Source organism: Alligator mississippiensis, chromosome 5, assembly GCF_030867095.1.
Source record: "Alligator mississippiensis isolate rAllMis1 chromosome 5, rAllMis1, whole genome shotgun sequence".
In the NCBI taxonomy this organism is placed as follows: Eukaryota; Metazoa; Chordata; order Crocodylia; family Alligatoridae; genus Alligator; species Alligator mississippiensis.
The window spans coordinates 41,369,681-41,381,360 of record NC_081828.1 but is presented as its reverse complement, the minus strand read 5'-3'; the positions used below and the strand labels follow the sequence as shown (position 1 = coordinate 41,381,360).

At 49.6% G+C, this 11,680-nt stretch overlaps 1 long non-coding RNA gene and 1 other non-coding gene across 2 annotated transcripts; one reads left to right on the top strand and one right to left on the bottom strand.

The window, feature by feature from the left end:
- Positions 1-249: 249 nt before the first annotated feature.
- On the bottom strand, positions 250-4,735 carry LOC102563385 (uncharacterized). Its single transcript, XR_009462409.1, has 4 exons — positions 4,651-4,735; positions 3,937-4,237; positions 1,367-1,493; positions 250-335 (listed from the first exon to the last, which is right to left on the bottom strand). It is a non-coding gene; the product is annotated as an uncharacterized LOC102563385 (transcript).
- LOC132250796 (uncharacterized) lies at positions 4,167-11,347 on the top strand. Its single transcript, XR_009462410.1, has 2 exons — positions 4,167-4,252; positions 10,370-11,347. It is a non-coding gene; the product is annotated as an uncharacterized LOC132250796 (long non-coding RNA).
- Positions 11,348-11,680: the final 333 nt, after the last annotated feature.

Genomic DNA, 11,680 nt, shown 5'->3' with positions numbered 1-11,680 from the left:
TGGGCATCACGTCACCGGCAACTGTGTCACTGGCCTCAGCCTTTCCAGTGAGCACTGCCGCGGCCTCTTCCTCAGTACCCTTTGCTTCATCTTGCTCTGCTGGCATAGCAGAAACACTCAACCGCTGGGCAATAGAGTGCCTGATGTCAGAGAGGTTGATGTCTGTGAGGGAGCTTCCAGCTTTGGCCCTGGTGACTGTGTGGATTGGTCCACGTTTCCAGGAGGACAGCTGTCCTGCACCATCCATGATATCTCTGTTGCCTGTCTGATGTTGCAAGGTTGATTCAGCCACCAAGGTGAGCCCACCAGGCTTGGGCAAAGCAGCTTTTGATGCTCTAGAAAGAAGGAAAAAGAGACGCAAGGAAACCTGCGCAGCCACCGAACAAGCAACATGCTCTTAACCACATTCCTTTGGTTCTCAAGCAGATTCCAGGGGCTGCGAGGCTGCTGCTGACCGCAACAGGACCCTGGTGCCGAGTTACTCCAGAGGGTAACATCAGTGAAAACTTCCCTGTCTCAGCTCTCACAAGTCTGGCTCAGCTCATATGAGCTGCAAGTTGTTTCTGTCAGCCGGCAAAAGGAAACCAGATAAAAACGCTTCAACAAAAAGGGATTTGGGGCAAAAAAACAATTGGGGATTTATTAATATATGGTAATATGTAGATAAGCACACATAGTAATATAATCTTTTTTGCAAGGAGATTTTTTGTTTTTACTCGTACTTTCCTCTTTTGAGAAAAGTAACATTTCTTTAAAACTAGTAACAGCATGGTAGTTTCTAAATCTTTCTTTAAAAACAAAACAAAACTGTAAAATTTTTTTTTATTCTCCCTTTCATTTTTATCCACTTGGGGAAAGTAGCACTTTCTTGCAATCTTTGACCTTCTCAGCTGGAAAACGTGAGAGAGTGTACAAAAAGTAAGAATAAGAAGGCTGGGTGGGGGAAGGGCATTTATATATTTTTTCTTTCTCCTCTTATTTTTACTTTTTTTTCCTGGTTCTTTTTTGGTGTCACTCATTGAAAATCCAGGATCTCTCTTTTTTTCTTTATCTTTTTCACTTCAAAATGACCTTAGCTTTGACAAAGTTACAAATTGACCACCAGGTCTTGCTTTTCTGTTTGCTACTCTGTTCCTTTGACAAAGTTGAAGTTTTAAAGTTACAGTGTAGAAAAAGGACAACAAGGAAAAAAAAAAAAGGGAGAGGGAAGAGTGACCCAGAACCCAAACAACCCCAGACATTATTGATTTTATTGCAACTGGGGGCAAGGTGGGGTGTTAAAAAGTATTTGTGGTGGGGATGACTGAAGGTGCTGTTTCCAGAGCTGCTGGATTGTAAGGGAAGGCTTCATTGCACCTGGCTTTACCTCAGTCGTTCACCCTCGGTGCTGCTCTGGTGCTCTCCTATCGCAGAAGAAAGTGTGGGCAGAGTTGCTTTTTTACCAGCTGCCCTTGGGAAATCTGCAATTAAACAAGCCACCTTCCTGGACTTGCCTAAGAAGCAGAGAAACAGGTTGCTAATAATATTGGGAAGAAGTTCTGGGGCATAAATCCACCCCTAGAAACAGCCTCTTTTTAAAAATTAATAAATACTGCCAATACTGTCTCCTCTCCCCTTCAGCCATCTCCCACCCACACTATACTGGCCAACTTTCTCACTGTCTTGCCCCATTCTCAGCTTTCTGCTTTTCCCCACCATCCCTGCAAGCCTAGCACAGCCTGCTGGTTCTTACTCACTAATTGTTGTCTCTGCTGTCCTTCCTTAAAACCCAGCTACCCCTTCCCTGCTCCTCCCCTCCTCAGCACACTCTAGGCTGGGCCTATTGATTTGCCTTGTCCATCCCAGGCCTTCAAGGCATGGAGCATGTCCAGCTGAATGTGAAGGGGCGAGAACATTTGTGGAAGCCCAAAAGGGCCTTTCAAAATAAAATTATAATACTTAACAGACAGGCCCAGCTAATATATTTATGTTAAGTGCACCCCATGTCCATTGTGCCACAGACCAATTCCTCACATTAAAGCTAACTACAGTGCAGAAAACCTAGCATGTTCACATGCTCTAAGCCAGCCCCAAACACCTGGACACAACTGGTCTGAAAAATACTAATTTATAGTGACTGTCATAAAATTGACACCCTGGTCACCCTTCCCTTCCCCCCATTTTTCTTCTCAGAGGGGAGCATTTCCATCCTCCAGCAGCTTAAAAGAGCTGTAACATGGACCCATGAGACCATGAACAGCTCATGCCTCCTGAGGCTGGAAGGGGGGGGGGGGGGGGGCAAGGTGACCACCTGCAGGTGGCAGCAGCGGTGTTGGTGGCAGGGAAATAGTGGCGGTGAGCCAGGACTGACCTCAGGCCTCCAAGGCGGTGTCGGCCGCAAGGGGTGGGGGTGGCGAATGACAACTGCCCATAGACGCCAGTGGCAGCGTCAGCAGCAGCCAATCTCAGCGGGGGCACGTGCCCCCCCTATGTGTTGCCTATACATAAGACCACATAAGCCACTGTTGGAAAGACATGCAGCTGCAGTCAGGTGGAGGGGCCCTGTCTCTCTTGACATGCACAAGCTCTGCGGGAGAAGAAAGCTACTGTTGCACTGCCCTGAGAAAGATCCAGGTTCATGATTCAGACACTGTTCACAAAGATCACTCCCCAGGGGCTCTTCAACTAGCCCTTTCTCTACCCTTGAGGTCTGATCAACACTACACAATTTTGTTGGGATTGCTATTTTGACTAGGGGGTGTGAAAGTGTGGATAATGCTTCTCAGCCAATGTAGCTAATCTGGCCAACGCCCTAGTGCAGATGCAGCAATACAGGAATGGAGCTTCTGCTGGTGGGTGATGTGTAGTCGTGATGTTGGCAAAAACACTTTTTCTGCCATACATGGAGTCTCTACTAGACTCTGCTGACATAATCTATCTAGGCTCTGCTGCTATAACATATCACATTTATCCAAGTCCAAGGTGACTCTGAATTTAAGATGGCACTCAATAATTAGATTCTATACGAGGAAAAATATAAATTTGTTTTAATTTTCTGTGTATAGAATCTAATTATTAGAGGGTCATCTTAAATTCAGCCTCCACATGACTGCAGGGGGGGGAAAGCAGCCTGACCCCTGCCCCTTGCCCCCCCAACACCTTGCCCCTTGCTGCCGCCCCCCACTATTTGCCACCTGCATGACTGTACCCCATGGCACCTGCCTTCCTCCTAGTGCCTGGCCCCCAGCCTGGCTGCCCCTGCTGCTTTCCCCACCATCCTGTTGTCTCTTCTCCCTCCCCACCCCTGATACTTACCCTCCAGCTCCAGCCCAGCCTGGTAGCAGTGGCAGTGGTGGCAACTCCAGCCTGGGCTCCAGGGTCTGGCTAGAGCTGCCACCTCTGCAGCTGGGCTGGAGCCTTAGGCTGGAGCCATGCCAGAGCCAGAGGGTAAGCAGAAGGGGGGGGGGGCAGAGGAGGCCGTGGGGAGTACAGTTGGAGGGGCAGGCAGCAACTATGGTTCTGGCCCCAACCTCAGCTGCTACCCCTTCCCCCCCGCCCCCCCAGCTTGAATCCAAGACAAGTGATTTTGTTTCCCCATGTTAAGGCGGGGGGGATGGACACACTCATTTTGGATTTGAGGAAACTTGTCATTCCCTTGAATATAAGATGCATTGTAAACACACACACACCTTCTAAAAGGAACCTTCATCTTCAATGTGAATTAGAAGAAGTAAAAAAGCTCTTATATGCACCATAGAGGTGGTAGCCTTATAAATATGTCTTCATTTGGGTTTGGTTTTTTTTTTAGTAGAATGAGAAAACTCAGGTGTGTCTTATATTCAAAGGAGTATGCTAGCTCCACCAATACAGCTATAGTAGTAGCAGCTTTATACAAGCCTCTCTTGCTTTCCCCATGCTCCCATTTCCCCTTGCAAGGGCTTTGTGCATTGACCTTACCTTGCTGCAGCCTCACCAGTTCTTTCTGAATCTGCCTCTGCTCTTTGACCATTGAGTTCATTTGCTGGACTCGTGTTTCCTCTAAGTCCTGCAGCCCATGGCTGAGCCTGGCTTCTGTTCTCTTGATACTCCATCTGTCCAGCTCCCAGCGTCTGGACCAGTCTCCCTCTGCCATGGACGGCTTCGAGTGATTCATGATTCTCCCAGCAGCAGAAGGCAACCCAAAGATGCTGTCGTTCAATGGTGCTCTTCTCCAACCCTGGAATGTCCCAGGTCTTAGGACGGCAACAGAGGAAGGAACCTGAAACAGTATGAGGTAAGCAGGATCAAGACCACTTTGCCTTCTGATAACATCTCCCATGAGAAGACCTGCAAATTAAGAGGCCTTTATTTGCTCTGCACTGCAATGATGGAGGTACTGCTATCACCTCTGTTTTGCTTCTAAGGCAGCCAAGTGGTACAGCAATTAAGAGACTTACCCAAGACCAAACTGCAGGCTGGTATCTCAGGGTTGGTGCCTTAAAGAACCTTGCCCCAAATACTTTAACCCCTTGAGGGAGAGTTTGGGAGCCTCAAGCATGGATGGATTTAGGGTCACTATTCTGAAAGCAGCCTCTTTCATGGGCCTTGTTCCCTGGGCACCAATCTCACCATTCCTGAGACGTGCCCTAGGGAAAGGAAGGTTTTCAGGAATGAGATTTTAAATGCACAAACCTGTAATGTTCCTGAGGTCTGATCATTGCAGCCATGCTAACCCTCTGCCTTCCTGGTACCATCTGAAGGGGCTGCCTTAGCAACACGCTGGACTCTCCAACCAGCAAGCTGGGAAAGCTACTCTTGCCTTTTTTGCAGGATCTCTGCCAAGGGGACATTCCAGCCTTTTATCCCCCAGTGACAGACAGCTTGCCCCAATTTCTCGGGAGGGTGATATGAAAGCCCTGCTGCAGCTACAGAACTGTTTTCTTTTCCACTTGTTTGTAATGCAGATTTCCTGAGTGGTGGCAGCACACATTATCCTTATCAGTACTGCTCCAGACTATTTTTGTCTATTTTTAAAGTACCTGCCATCTTGTGAGGTGTGTGGGCTTATTAATCTTTTCCCTCCCTTTGTCAAGGAAAAGCAAAGACTGTTTTCCTGAAGAATAAAAGGCTACCTTCTCAGCATTAGTTCTTATCATTAGTTATATGTGTTAAGGCATTACTCTACTGGCCCAGTCAGGCTTATGCATAGAGATCAGAAGTTTTCTATCAAAATGGTCAGCCTTTTGATAGAAAAAGTTTAACTACATGAATTTTTTCACTGGAAGCAGCTGTTTCCCATGGAAAAACTTGGAGTTTCAGTTAAAAAAAAATCATGCAAAGCTTTAGGTTTTCAGCTGAAAACCAAATATTTCCATTTGGACATGCCACTGTGGTGGTTATTTACTGACAAGTGGAGGGAAGTTACAAAAAGAAATGTGTTTAACTTTGTTGTAATTCATAATAGGGAAAAACTCATTTCTTTCAGCCCTATGGTTTAACAAACAGGGCAAGACATCAAATCTTTGTCCTAAGTAGCCCCACTTAAAAGCTCAGAGGCTGAGAGATGACAATCTGGCTGTGTTTACACCAGATGTTTACTGTAGAGTAGACTAATTAGTTGCGCATTAAATGTTACACATCTATATGTGCACCTCTATCAGGCTGGAGTAAACTAATTAACTCCGCAGCAGGATAGTACTTGTAAATACAAATACTACCTTCCACCGAGGTTTTTACTCCACAGCAGCACATGCATAGATGCTGACACAGCTGGCTAAGGCACAAGAGTGCTTCAGTGCAAGGGCTGCCTATAGAACTCTCATGCCCCAGCCAGCCCTCTGCAGCCTATTAAGCCAGGGGGACCAGGCCCAGGCTGGCAGGCTGACCCACAAGCCCCCTGCCAGCCAGAGTTGCTCTGACATGGCTCAATGTGCTGTGGTCCCAGGTGCAAGTAAAGATGCAGCACCCAGGAGCAATAAACTCCAGAACAATATGCTCTGGAGTTTATTCATGTGCATTAATTGCACGTGTAGATGCACCCACTGAGGAGTTTTGCAGCTTTGTTCTTTAACCACCAGCATGCAGCTGAAGCTCATGGAGGGTTAGACTGGAAGACCCCATACTGACAAAACCCAGGTAAGTTGATGGGTCTTGGAATATGTGAGAAGCAAGATTGGTATGATGAAGTCATAACTTCTATTAATCTAACTGCATGGTTTGGAGAGAGTTTTGGGGGTAACAGAGATCAGCCTTTGTTACTGGAAGTTAGTAAGTCCTGCGCCCCTCCATGGCTGAAACCAATCTGGGCATAGGGCATTTATAAATGTGCTCTGGGAGGAGGGGGCGCTTTAATTAGCACGGCTCCAAGAGCTGTGTTAATTAAAGTTCCTGGAGTATCACGTAGATCAGCATCAAACAAGTTCTAGTTAAAATGCCCCACTGCCCATTTTTTAGTGAAGGGACACTGATACATGTGATGCTGGAGTCTGTTGGAGCACAGTAATTACCACGCCCCAGCAGACTTGATTAATCAAGCCTTCTCCAACACACTGTAATTACAGAGCATTGGAGCAGCCTCCCTGCATGTGTGTAGGAGCTCATCGAGACAAGAGTATGGAAGCATGGATTCCTGCCACATTTTGGAACTAGCAGAATAGATATATGATAGGGCTGTGCGAGGCTTCACCAGCTGTTTCGTTTCAACGCTGTTTCAACTTGTTTCAAGCTCGAAATAGCGAAATCGAAATTAAGTGGAGGGCTTCAAAACAGCCTCGAAACAAAATGAGGTTAATCAAAACTTTTAAAAAGTTGTGAAACATTTCAAATTTTGAAGCAGCCAGCCAGGTGGTGGGAGGCAGGGGAGAGCCAGGGCTGCACTCCAAGCAGCTCCGTAGCACCATGTGGTTCAGCCTGGTGGGGAGCAGCCCTTGCTCTCCCTGCCTCCTGCTGCCAGATGGAGCCAGTCGGCATGCAGCGCCGGCTCTGCCCACCTCCTGCCACTGGGCTGTGCTCCAATCGGCTCTGCCAGCCCCATGGAGCTCAGCCCAGTGGCAGAAGGTGGGCCGAGCCAGCATTGTGCTCCATCGCCTGCCGCCAGGCTGATTTCTGCGGGGCTGCGAGCCACTGGGAACTGAACCTGGCGGGGGGAAGCACCTCTTACCACTGGACTCTGTTCCCAGTGCTGGAAAACTCAGCCCAGCAGCAGGAGGTGCTTTCTCCAGCCTGGCTGAGTTCCGCAGCACTGGGAATGGAGCCCAGTGGCAGGAGGCGCTTCCTCCAGCTGGGCTCAGTTCCTTAGTGCTGGGTCCTAGGTGGCAGGAGCAGCATCCTGTGATCCAGCATGCATATCGGGGGCCTGCCCATGCCCCCGGGAGGGCTGCAGGGGCTCTGCCAGACTCCTCCTGGGGGTGCAGGCCCCCGAGCTGCCTGCTAGATCACAGGACACTGCTCTTGCTCCCTGACTCCTGCTTGTCAGCAGCCTGAGGTGTAGTTTCCTAGAAATCCCTGTACCTATCTCCTTGAAGCCTGGCAGGCTTCATGCCCTCAGAAGGGACTACCATCCCTGCAAGTTTAATCGGAATTAGGCAAGAAATGACAAAGTTATAGGCTGTTTCATGCTTCCCCATTATAGCTATCATGACCCAAAGGTCTGATTTTTTGTGTGTGCTTCGGCACTAAGAATTATCCCCGTGGGTTTACAGCTTCATTGCACAGAGGAGTTCTGCTGTGAAGAGAACCCACGTGCAAAGGAGTGTTCCCGCCACTTTGCAGCTGTCTTTGCAGGGTGCATTTTCTTTGCAACACAGAAATGCACGGTGCAAAGAGTTCCCGCTCGTTGTATGCAAATTCGTGCCCTGCAATTGGCTAGTGCTAAATTATTCACACGTGGCGGCTAGCGATTGGCCTGCTAGCCATATAAGAGGTTTGAGCAGTTTCCGCCCAAGCCGAAGAGGACTCCGCATCCATCTTGTGGGGACTCTGGGTGTGCGCGGCAGGGTAATAGAAACCCTGTGTGTTGCTCAGAGGAGTTTGGCGGCCTGATCCACCGCCCACCTCTTCCCGTCTTCGAACAGAGCCTTCTATAAGATGTACCGACGAGTTTTATGCGCGCTTGTCCTGGACATCCGGAGTTCTGTCTGCGTGGAGCCTAGCAAACTCCATGTGATTGTTCGAGTTCTGTCTGCGTGGAGCCTAGCAAACTCCACATGTGTTCGTGTTTTCTGTTGTAACCGCAACTCAAGCAAGTTCTCAGCCTGCACCGCGACCATCTCGGTGTAAGTAAACAATCTTAAAATCAACCGTTACGTGTCTGTGCCTAATTCTAGCTCGGCGCCCGACCTCTCTGACCCGGCCTGCCCGGGCTGCCGGCCACAGCCCGTGTGCACAGCAACGAAAAGGGCCCGGGGCCTGACCCGGCCCGCACATGGCGACGAGGATGGGATCAGGAGAGGGCTCGCTAGAGTTAGAATTAGTTGAGAACTGCCCTTGGAGAAGTGGGAGACGCAGCATAGCAAGTATCACAGAACTGGAGGCGCACCTTGCGTACCACCAGGTGGGCGGAACGGGCAGGAGATGTATCCAGGGACACCTTTCGCTAAAGGGAGAAGAGGGAACTTCCGAAGTCGAAGCCCTAGAAGGGAAAGAAGTGTATCTTCACCCCGCGGCGTTCGGGTGTATCATGAGCGACGAGCGGGTCCTGTACAGGCCCCTCGATGCTGTAACCCTTGCCGAAGTCGACCCGGCGAGTGCAGTAAGCCCGACCCCCACCCGGGAGTGTGTCTGTTGCTTACGGTGTGCCCAGGAGATGGGAGAGCCGATGCTGATCAGATGGCTTTCCCCTTGCATGGTAATACCGGGACTAAGGGGTCGCGATCGTCCGTCCGAGCTCCGCGAAGACCCAGAGACGGAGGACCACGCCGTAAATGAGAGAGTGGTCCTACGGTGCGACAAGGGGAGAGAACTAAATGCAACTTTTCAGACTATGACTGATCTGATGAGTGAAACTTTAAGCTTAAAGACCCAGCTGCGTATGGCCGTTTGGGTGGTCGGAGAAGCAGCTGAGAGAGGGGATCTTAAACTGCCCCGACAAGATGGCGCTGAGCAGAGGGAAGACCGCGTGGAGAAGCCGGAAGAGAGGGATGGAGCTTCGGGAGAGCCTGCAAGGGTTTGGCCGGTGACTCCGCCCAGCAACGCAGCGTGGATTCTGTCGACCACGCCCCTCTGCCGAAGGGAGGGGGAGTCAAGCGGAGGAGTGCATCCACCCCTCCCACCTGAGACAGCAACAACTCCCGCTGTAACAATGACTACAGCTCCAACAGAAACAGTAACAGCAACGACAACTCGCGAAGAAATTGATCAGCCTGCAGCATCAAGCAGCCCAGTCATCAGTCCGCAGTGTGCAGTTCATGCTACCACCTATTACGCTCATTCCAGAGCCAAACTGCAGAATTTGTGTAGAGAATCCAGAATCCGACCCGAAGAAACTCTGGCTGTGTGGTTGGGACGTCTGGTCATGGAACTTGGGTCCGACCTCCTGGACCAGGAAGAAGCAAGCTTCTTGGTGAGACAAGCTTCATGGAGTAGGGGACATGTCACCGACATCGACATGGTGGCGTTTAGCATCCACTGGCCTATTCCAATTCCAGCGCTTGTGGCAGGAGTGATTGAATAGAAGGCCCACGCATGGCACGACGGATGACCAGAGCACACCGGTGCAGAACAGCTTGTACTGGCTATTATCGGAGTTTCGTATTGCGCCTGGAACCCAAGAGAATGCACGTTGGGACTAACACTGCTCCAACGAACGTGACCATGGCCTCACCGTCACCTGCGAGACCCTGGAACCGTTCCAGTGACTCTCGACAGCATAGATAGTTGTCTTAAGGTTTACGGGCAAAGAAACATCGTGGTTTTGCAGATTGTGCTGAACCCACTGGTCGATCATCCTGTGAGTAGTCTCCTTCATCAGTTGTCAAGACTGTGCGTCCTAATGGAGCCAAGACTATCCAGTGATCGGGAGTGTCAACGTCCGACTGAGGCTCAGAACATGAAACACCGCAAATCTGAGCGTCCAGTATTACGCCAGAGGACGCAAGAGGAGTGATACATGTTTGGATTCCTCCTGCAGTGTTCTGGACTTAATAAGAGACAGCTTCGGATTTTGGGAGACGCGGGACAATGGCAGCTAGCCTACGAGTTAGGTTTTCACTATCTAGAAGGAGGCGAGGACGACTCCTCGATGATTTCGTCGAGTTGCTTAGCGTGAAAAGAAAAAGAGCTGTCCAGTATAGAATTGTGTTTACATGTTTATATTTAATAGTGATGATAAGTTTGATCGACTGCATTATCGTGTGGTCCTGTGTGATTTTGTAAATAGTAGTGGAATAACCATTTTAAGAGAGTTCTTTTACAGATCAGGGATTCGGAGTGCGTGGTGGAGAGAGGCCCCGAGAGGGACAACATCACCAAAAGGAACGAAGGCCTGACGCGCAATTCCACCATGACGCCCACTGAAGTCGTGATCGTCCAGTTTTTTGTTATGAATGTGATTTTATGTATATATGTGTGTGTTGGTTATTATTTGATTTGATCCCTTGAGGACAAACTTTTATTGTTGACTGATTTTGTTTTTGCTCATTTAGTTTCGCGAACCATTGACAGAGCTGTGAATAACCCGGATGATAGGTTTGAAGTATAATTCTATTGTGCCTTCAGCAAGGGGGGATGTCATGACCCAAAGGTCTGATCCTTTGTGTGTGCTTTGGCACTAAGAATTATCCCCGTGGGTTTACAGCTTCATTGCACGGAGGAGTTCTGCTGCGCAGAGAACCCGCGTGCAAAGGAGTGTTCCCGCCACTTTGCAGCTGTCTTTGCAGGGTGCATTTTCTTTGCAACACAGAAATGCACGGTGCAAAGAGTTCCCGCTCATTGTATGCAAATTCGTGCCCTGCAATTGGCTAGTGCTAAATTATTCCCACGTTGCGGCTAGCGATTGGCCTGCTAGCCATATAAGAGGCTTGAGCAGTTTCCGCCCAAGCCGAAGAGGACTCCGCATCCATCTCATGGGGACTCTGGGTGTGCGCGGCAGGGTAATAGAAACCCTGTTTGTTGCTCAGAGGAGTTTGGCGGCCTGATCCACCGCCCACCTCTTCCCGTCTTCGAACAGAGCCTTCTATAAGACGTATTGACGAGTTTTATGCGCTCTTGTCCTGGACATCCGGAGTTCTGTCTGCGTGGAGCCTAGCAAACTCCATGTGATTGTTCGAGTTCTGTCTGCGTGGAGCCTAGCAAACTCCACATGTGTTCGTGTTTTCTGTTGTAACCGCAACTCAAGAAAGTTCTCAGCCTGCACCGCGACCATCTCGGTGTAAGTAAACAATCTTAAAATCAACCGTTACGTGTCTGTGCCTAATTCTAGCTCAGCGCCCGCCCTCTCCAACCCGGCCTGCCCGGGCTGCCAGCCACAGCCCACGTGCAGAGCAACGAAAAGGGCCCGGGGCCTGACCCGGCCCGCACAATAGCCTGTGGGCAAAACATCGACACAGCACTGAAACAGCGAAACTGTTTTGATGAAAAGGAGCAGAACAGTGCTTTTGAAACGAAATGAAACTCGAAATAAAACACTGTTCCATCAAAACACCGAAACGGAAGTCGAAGCAGAACGCTGCTGTTTCGCATGGCCCTAATGTATCATCCTTGTAGCCCCCATGCAAGGAGAAAACCC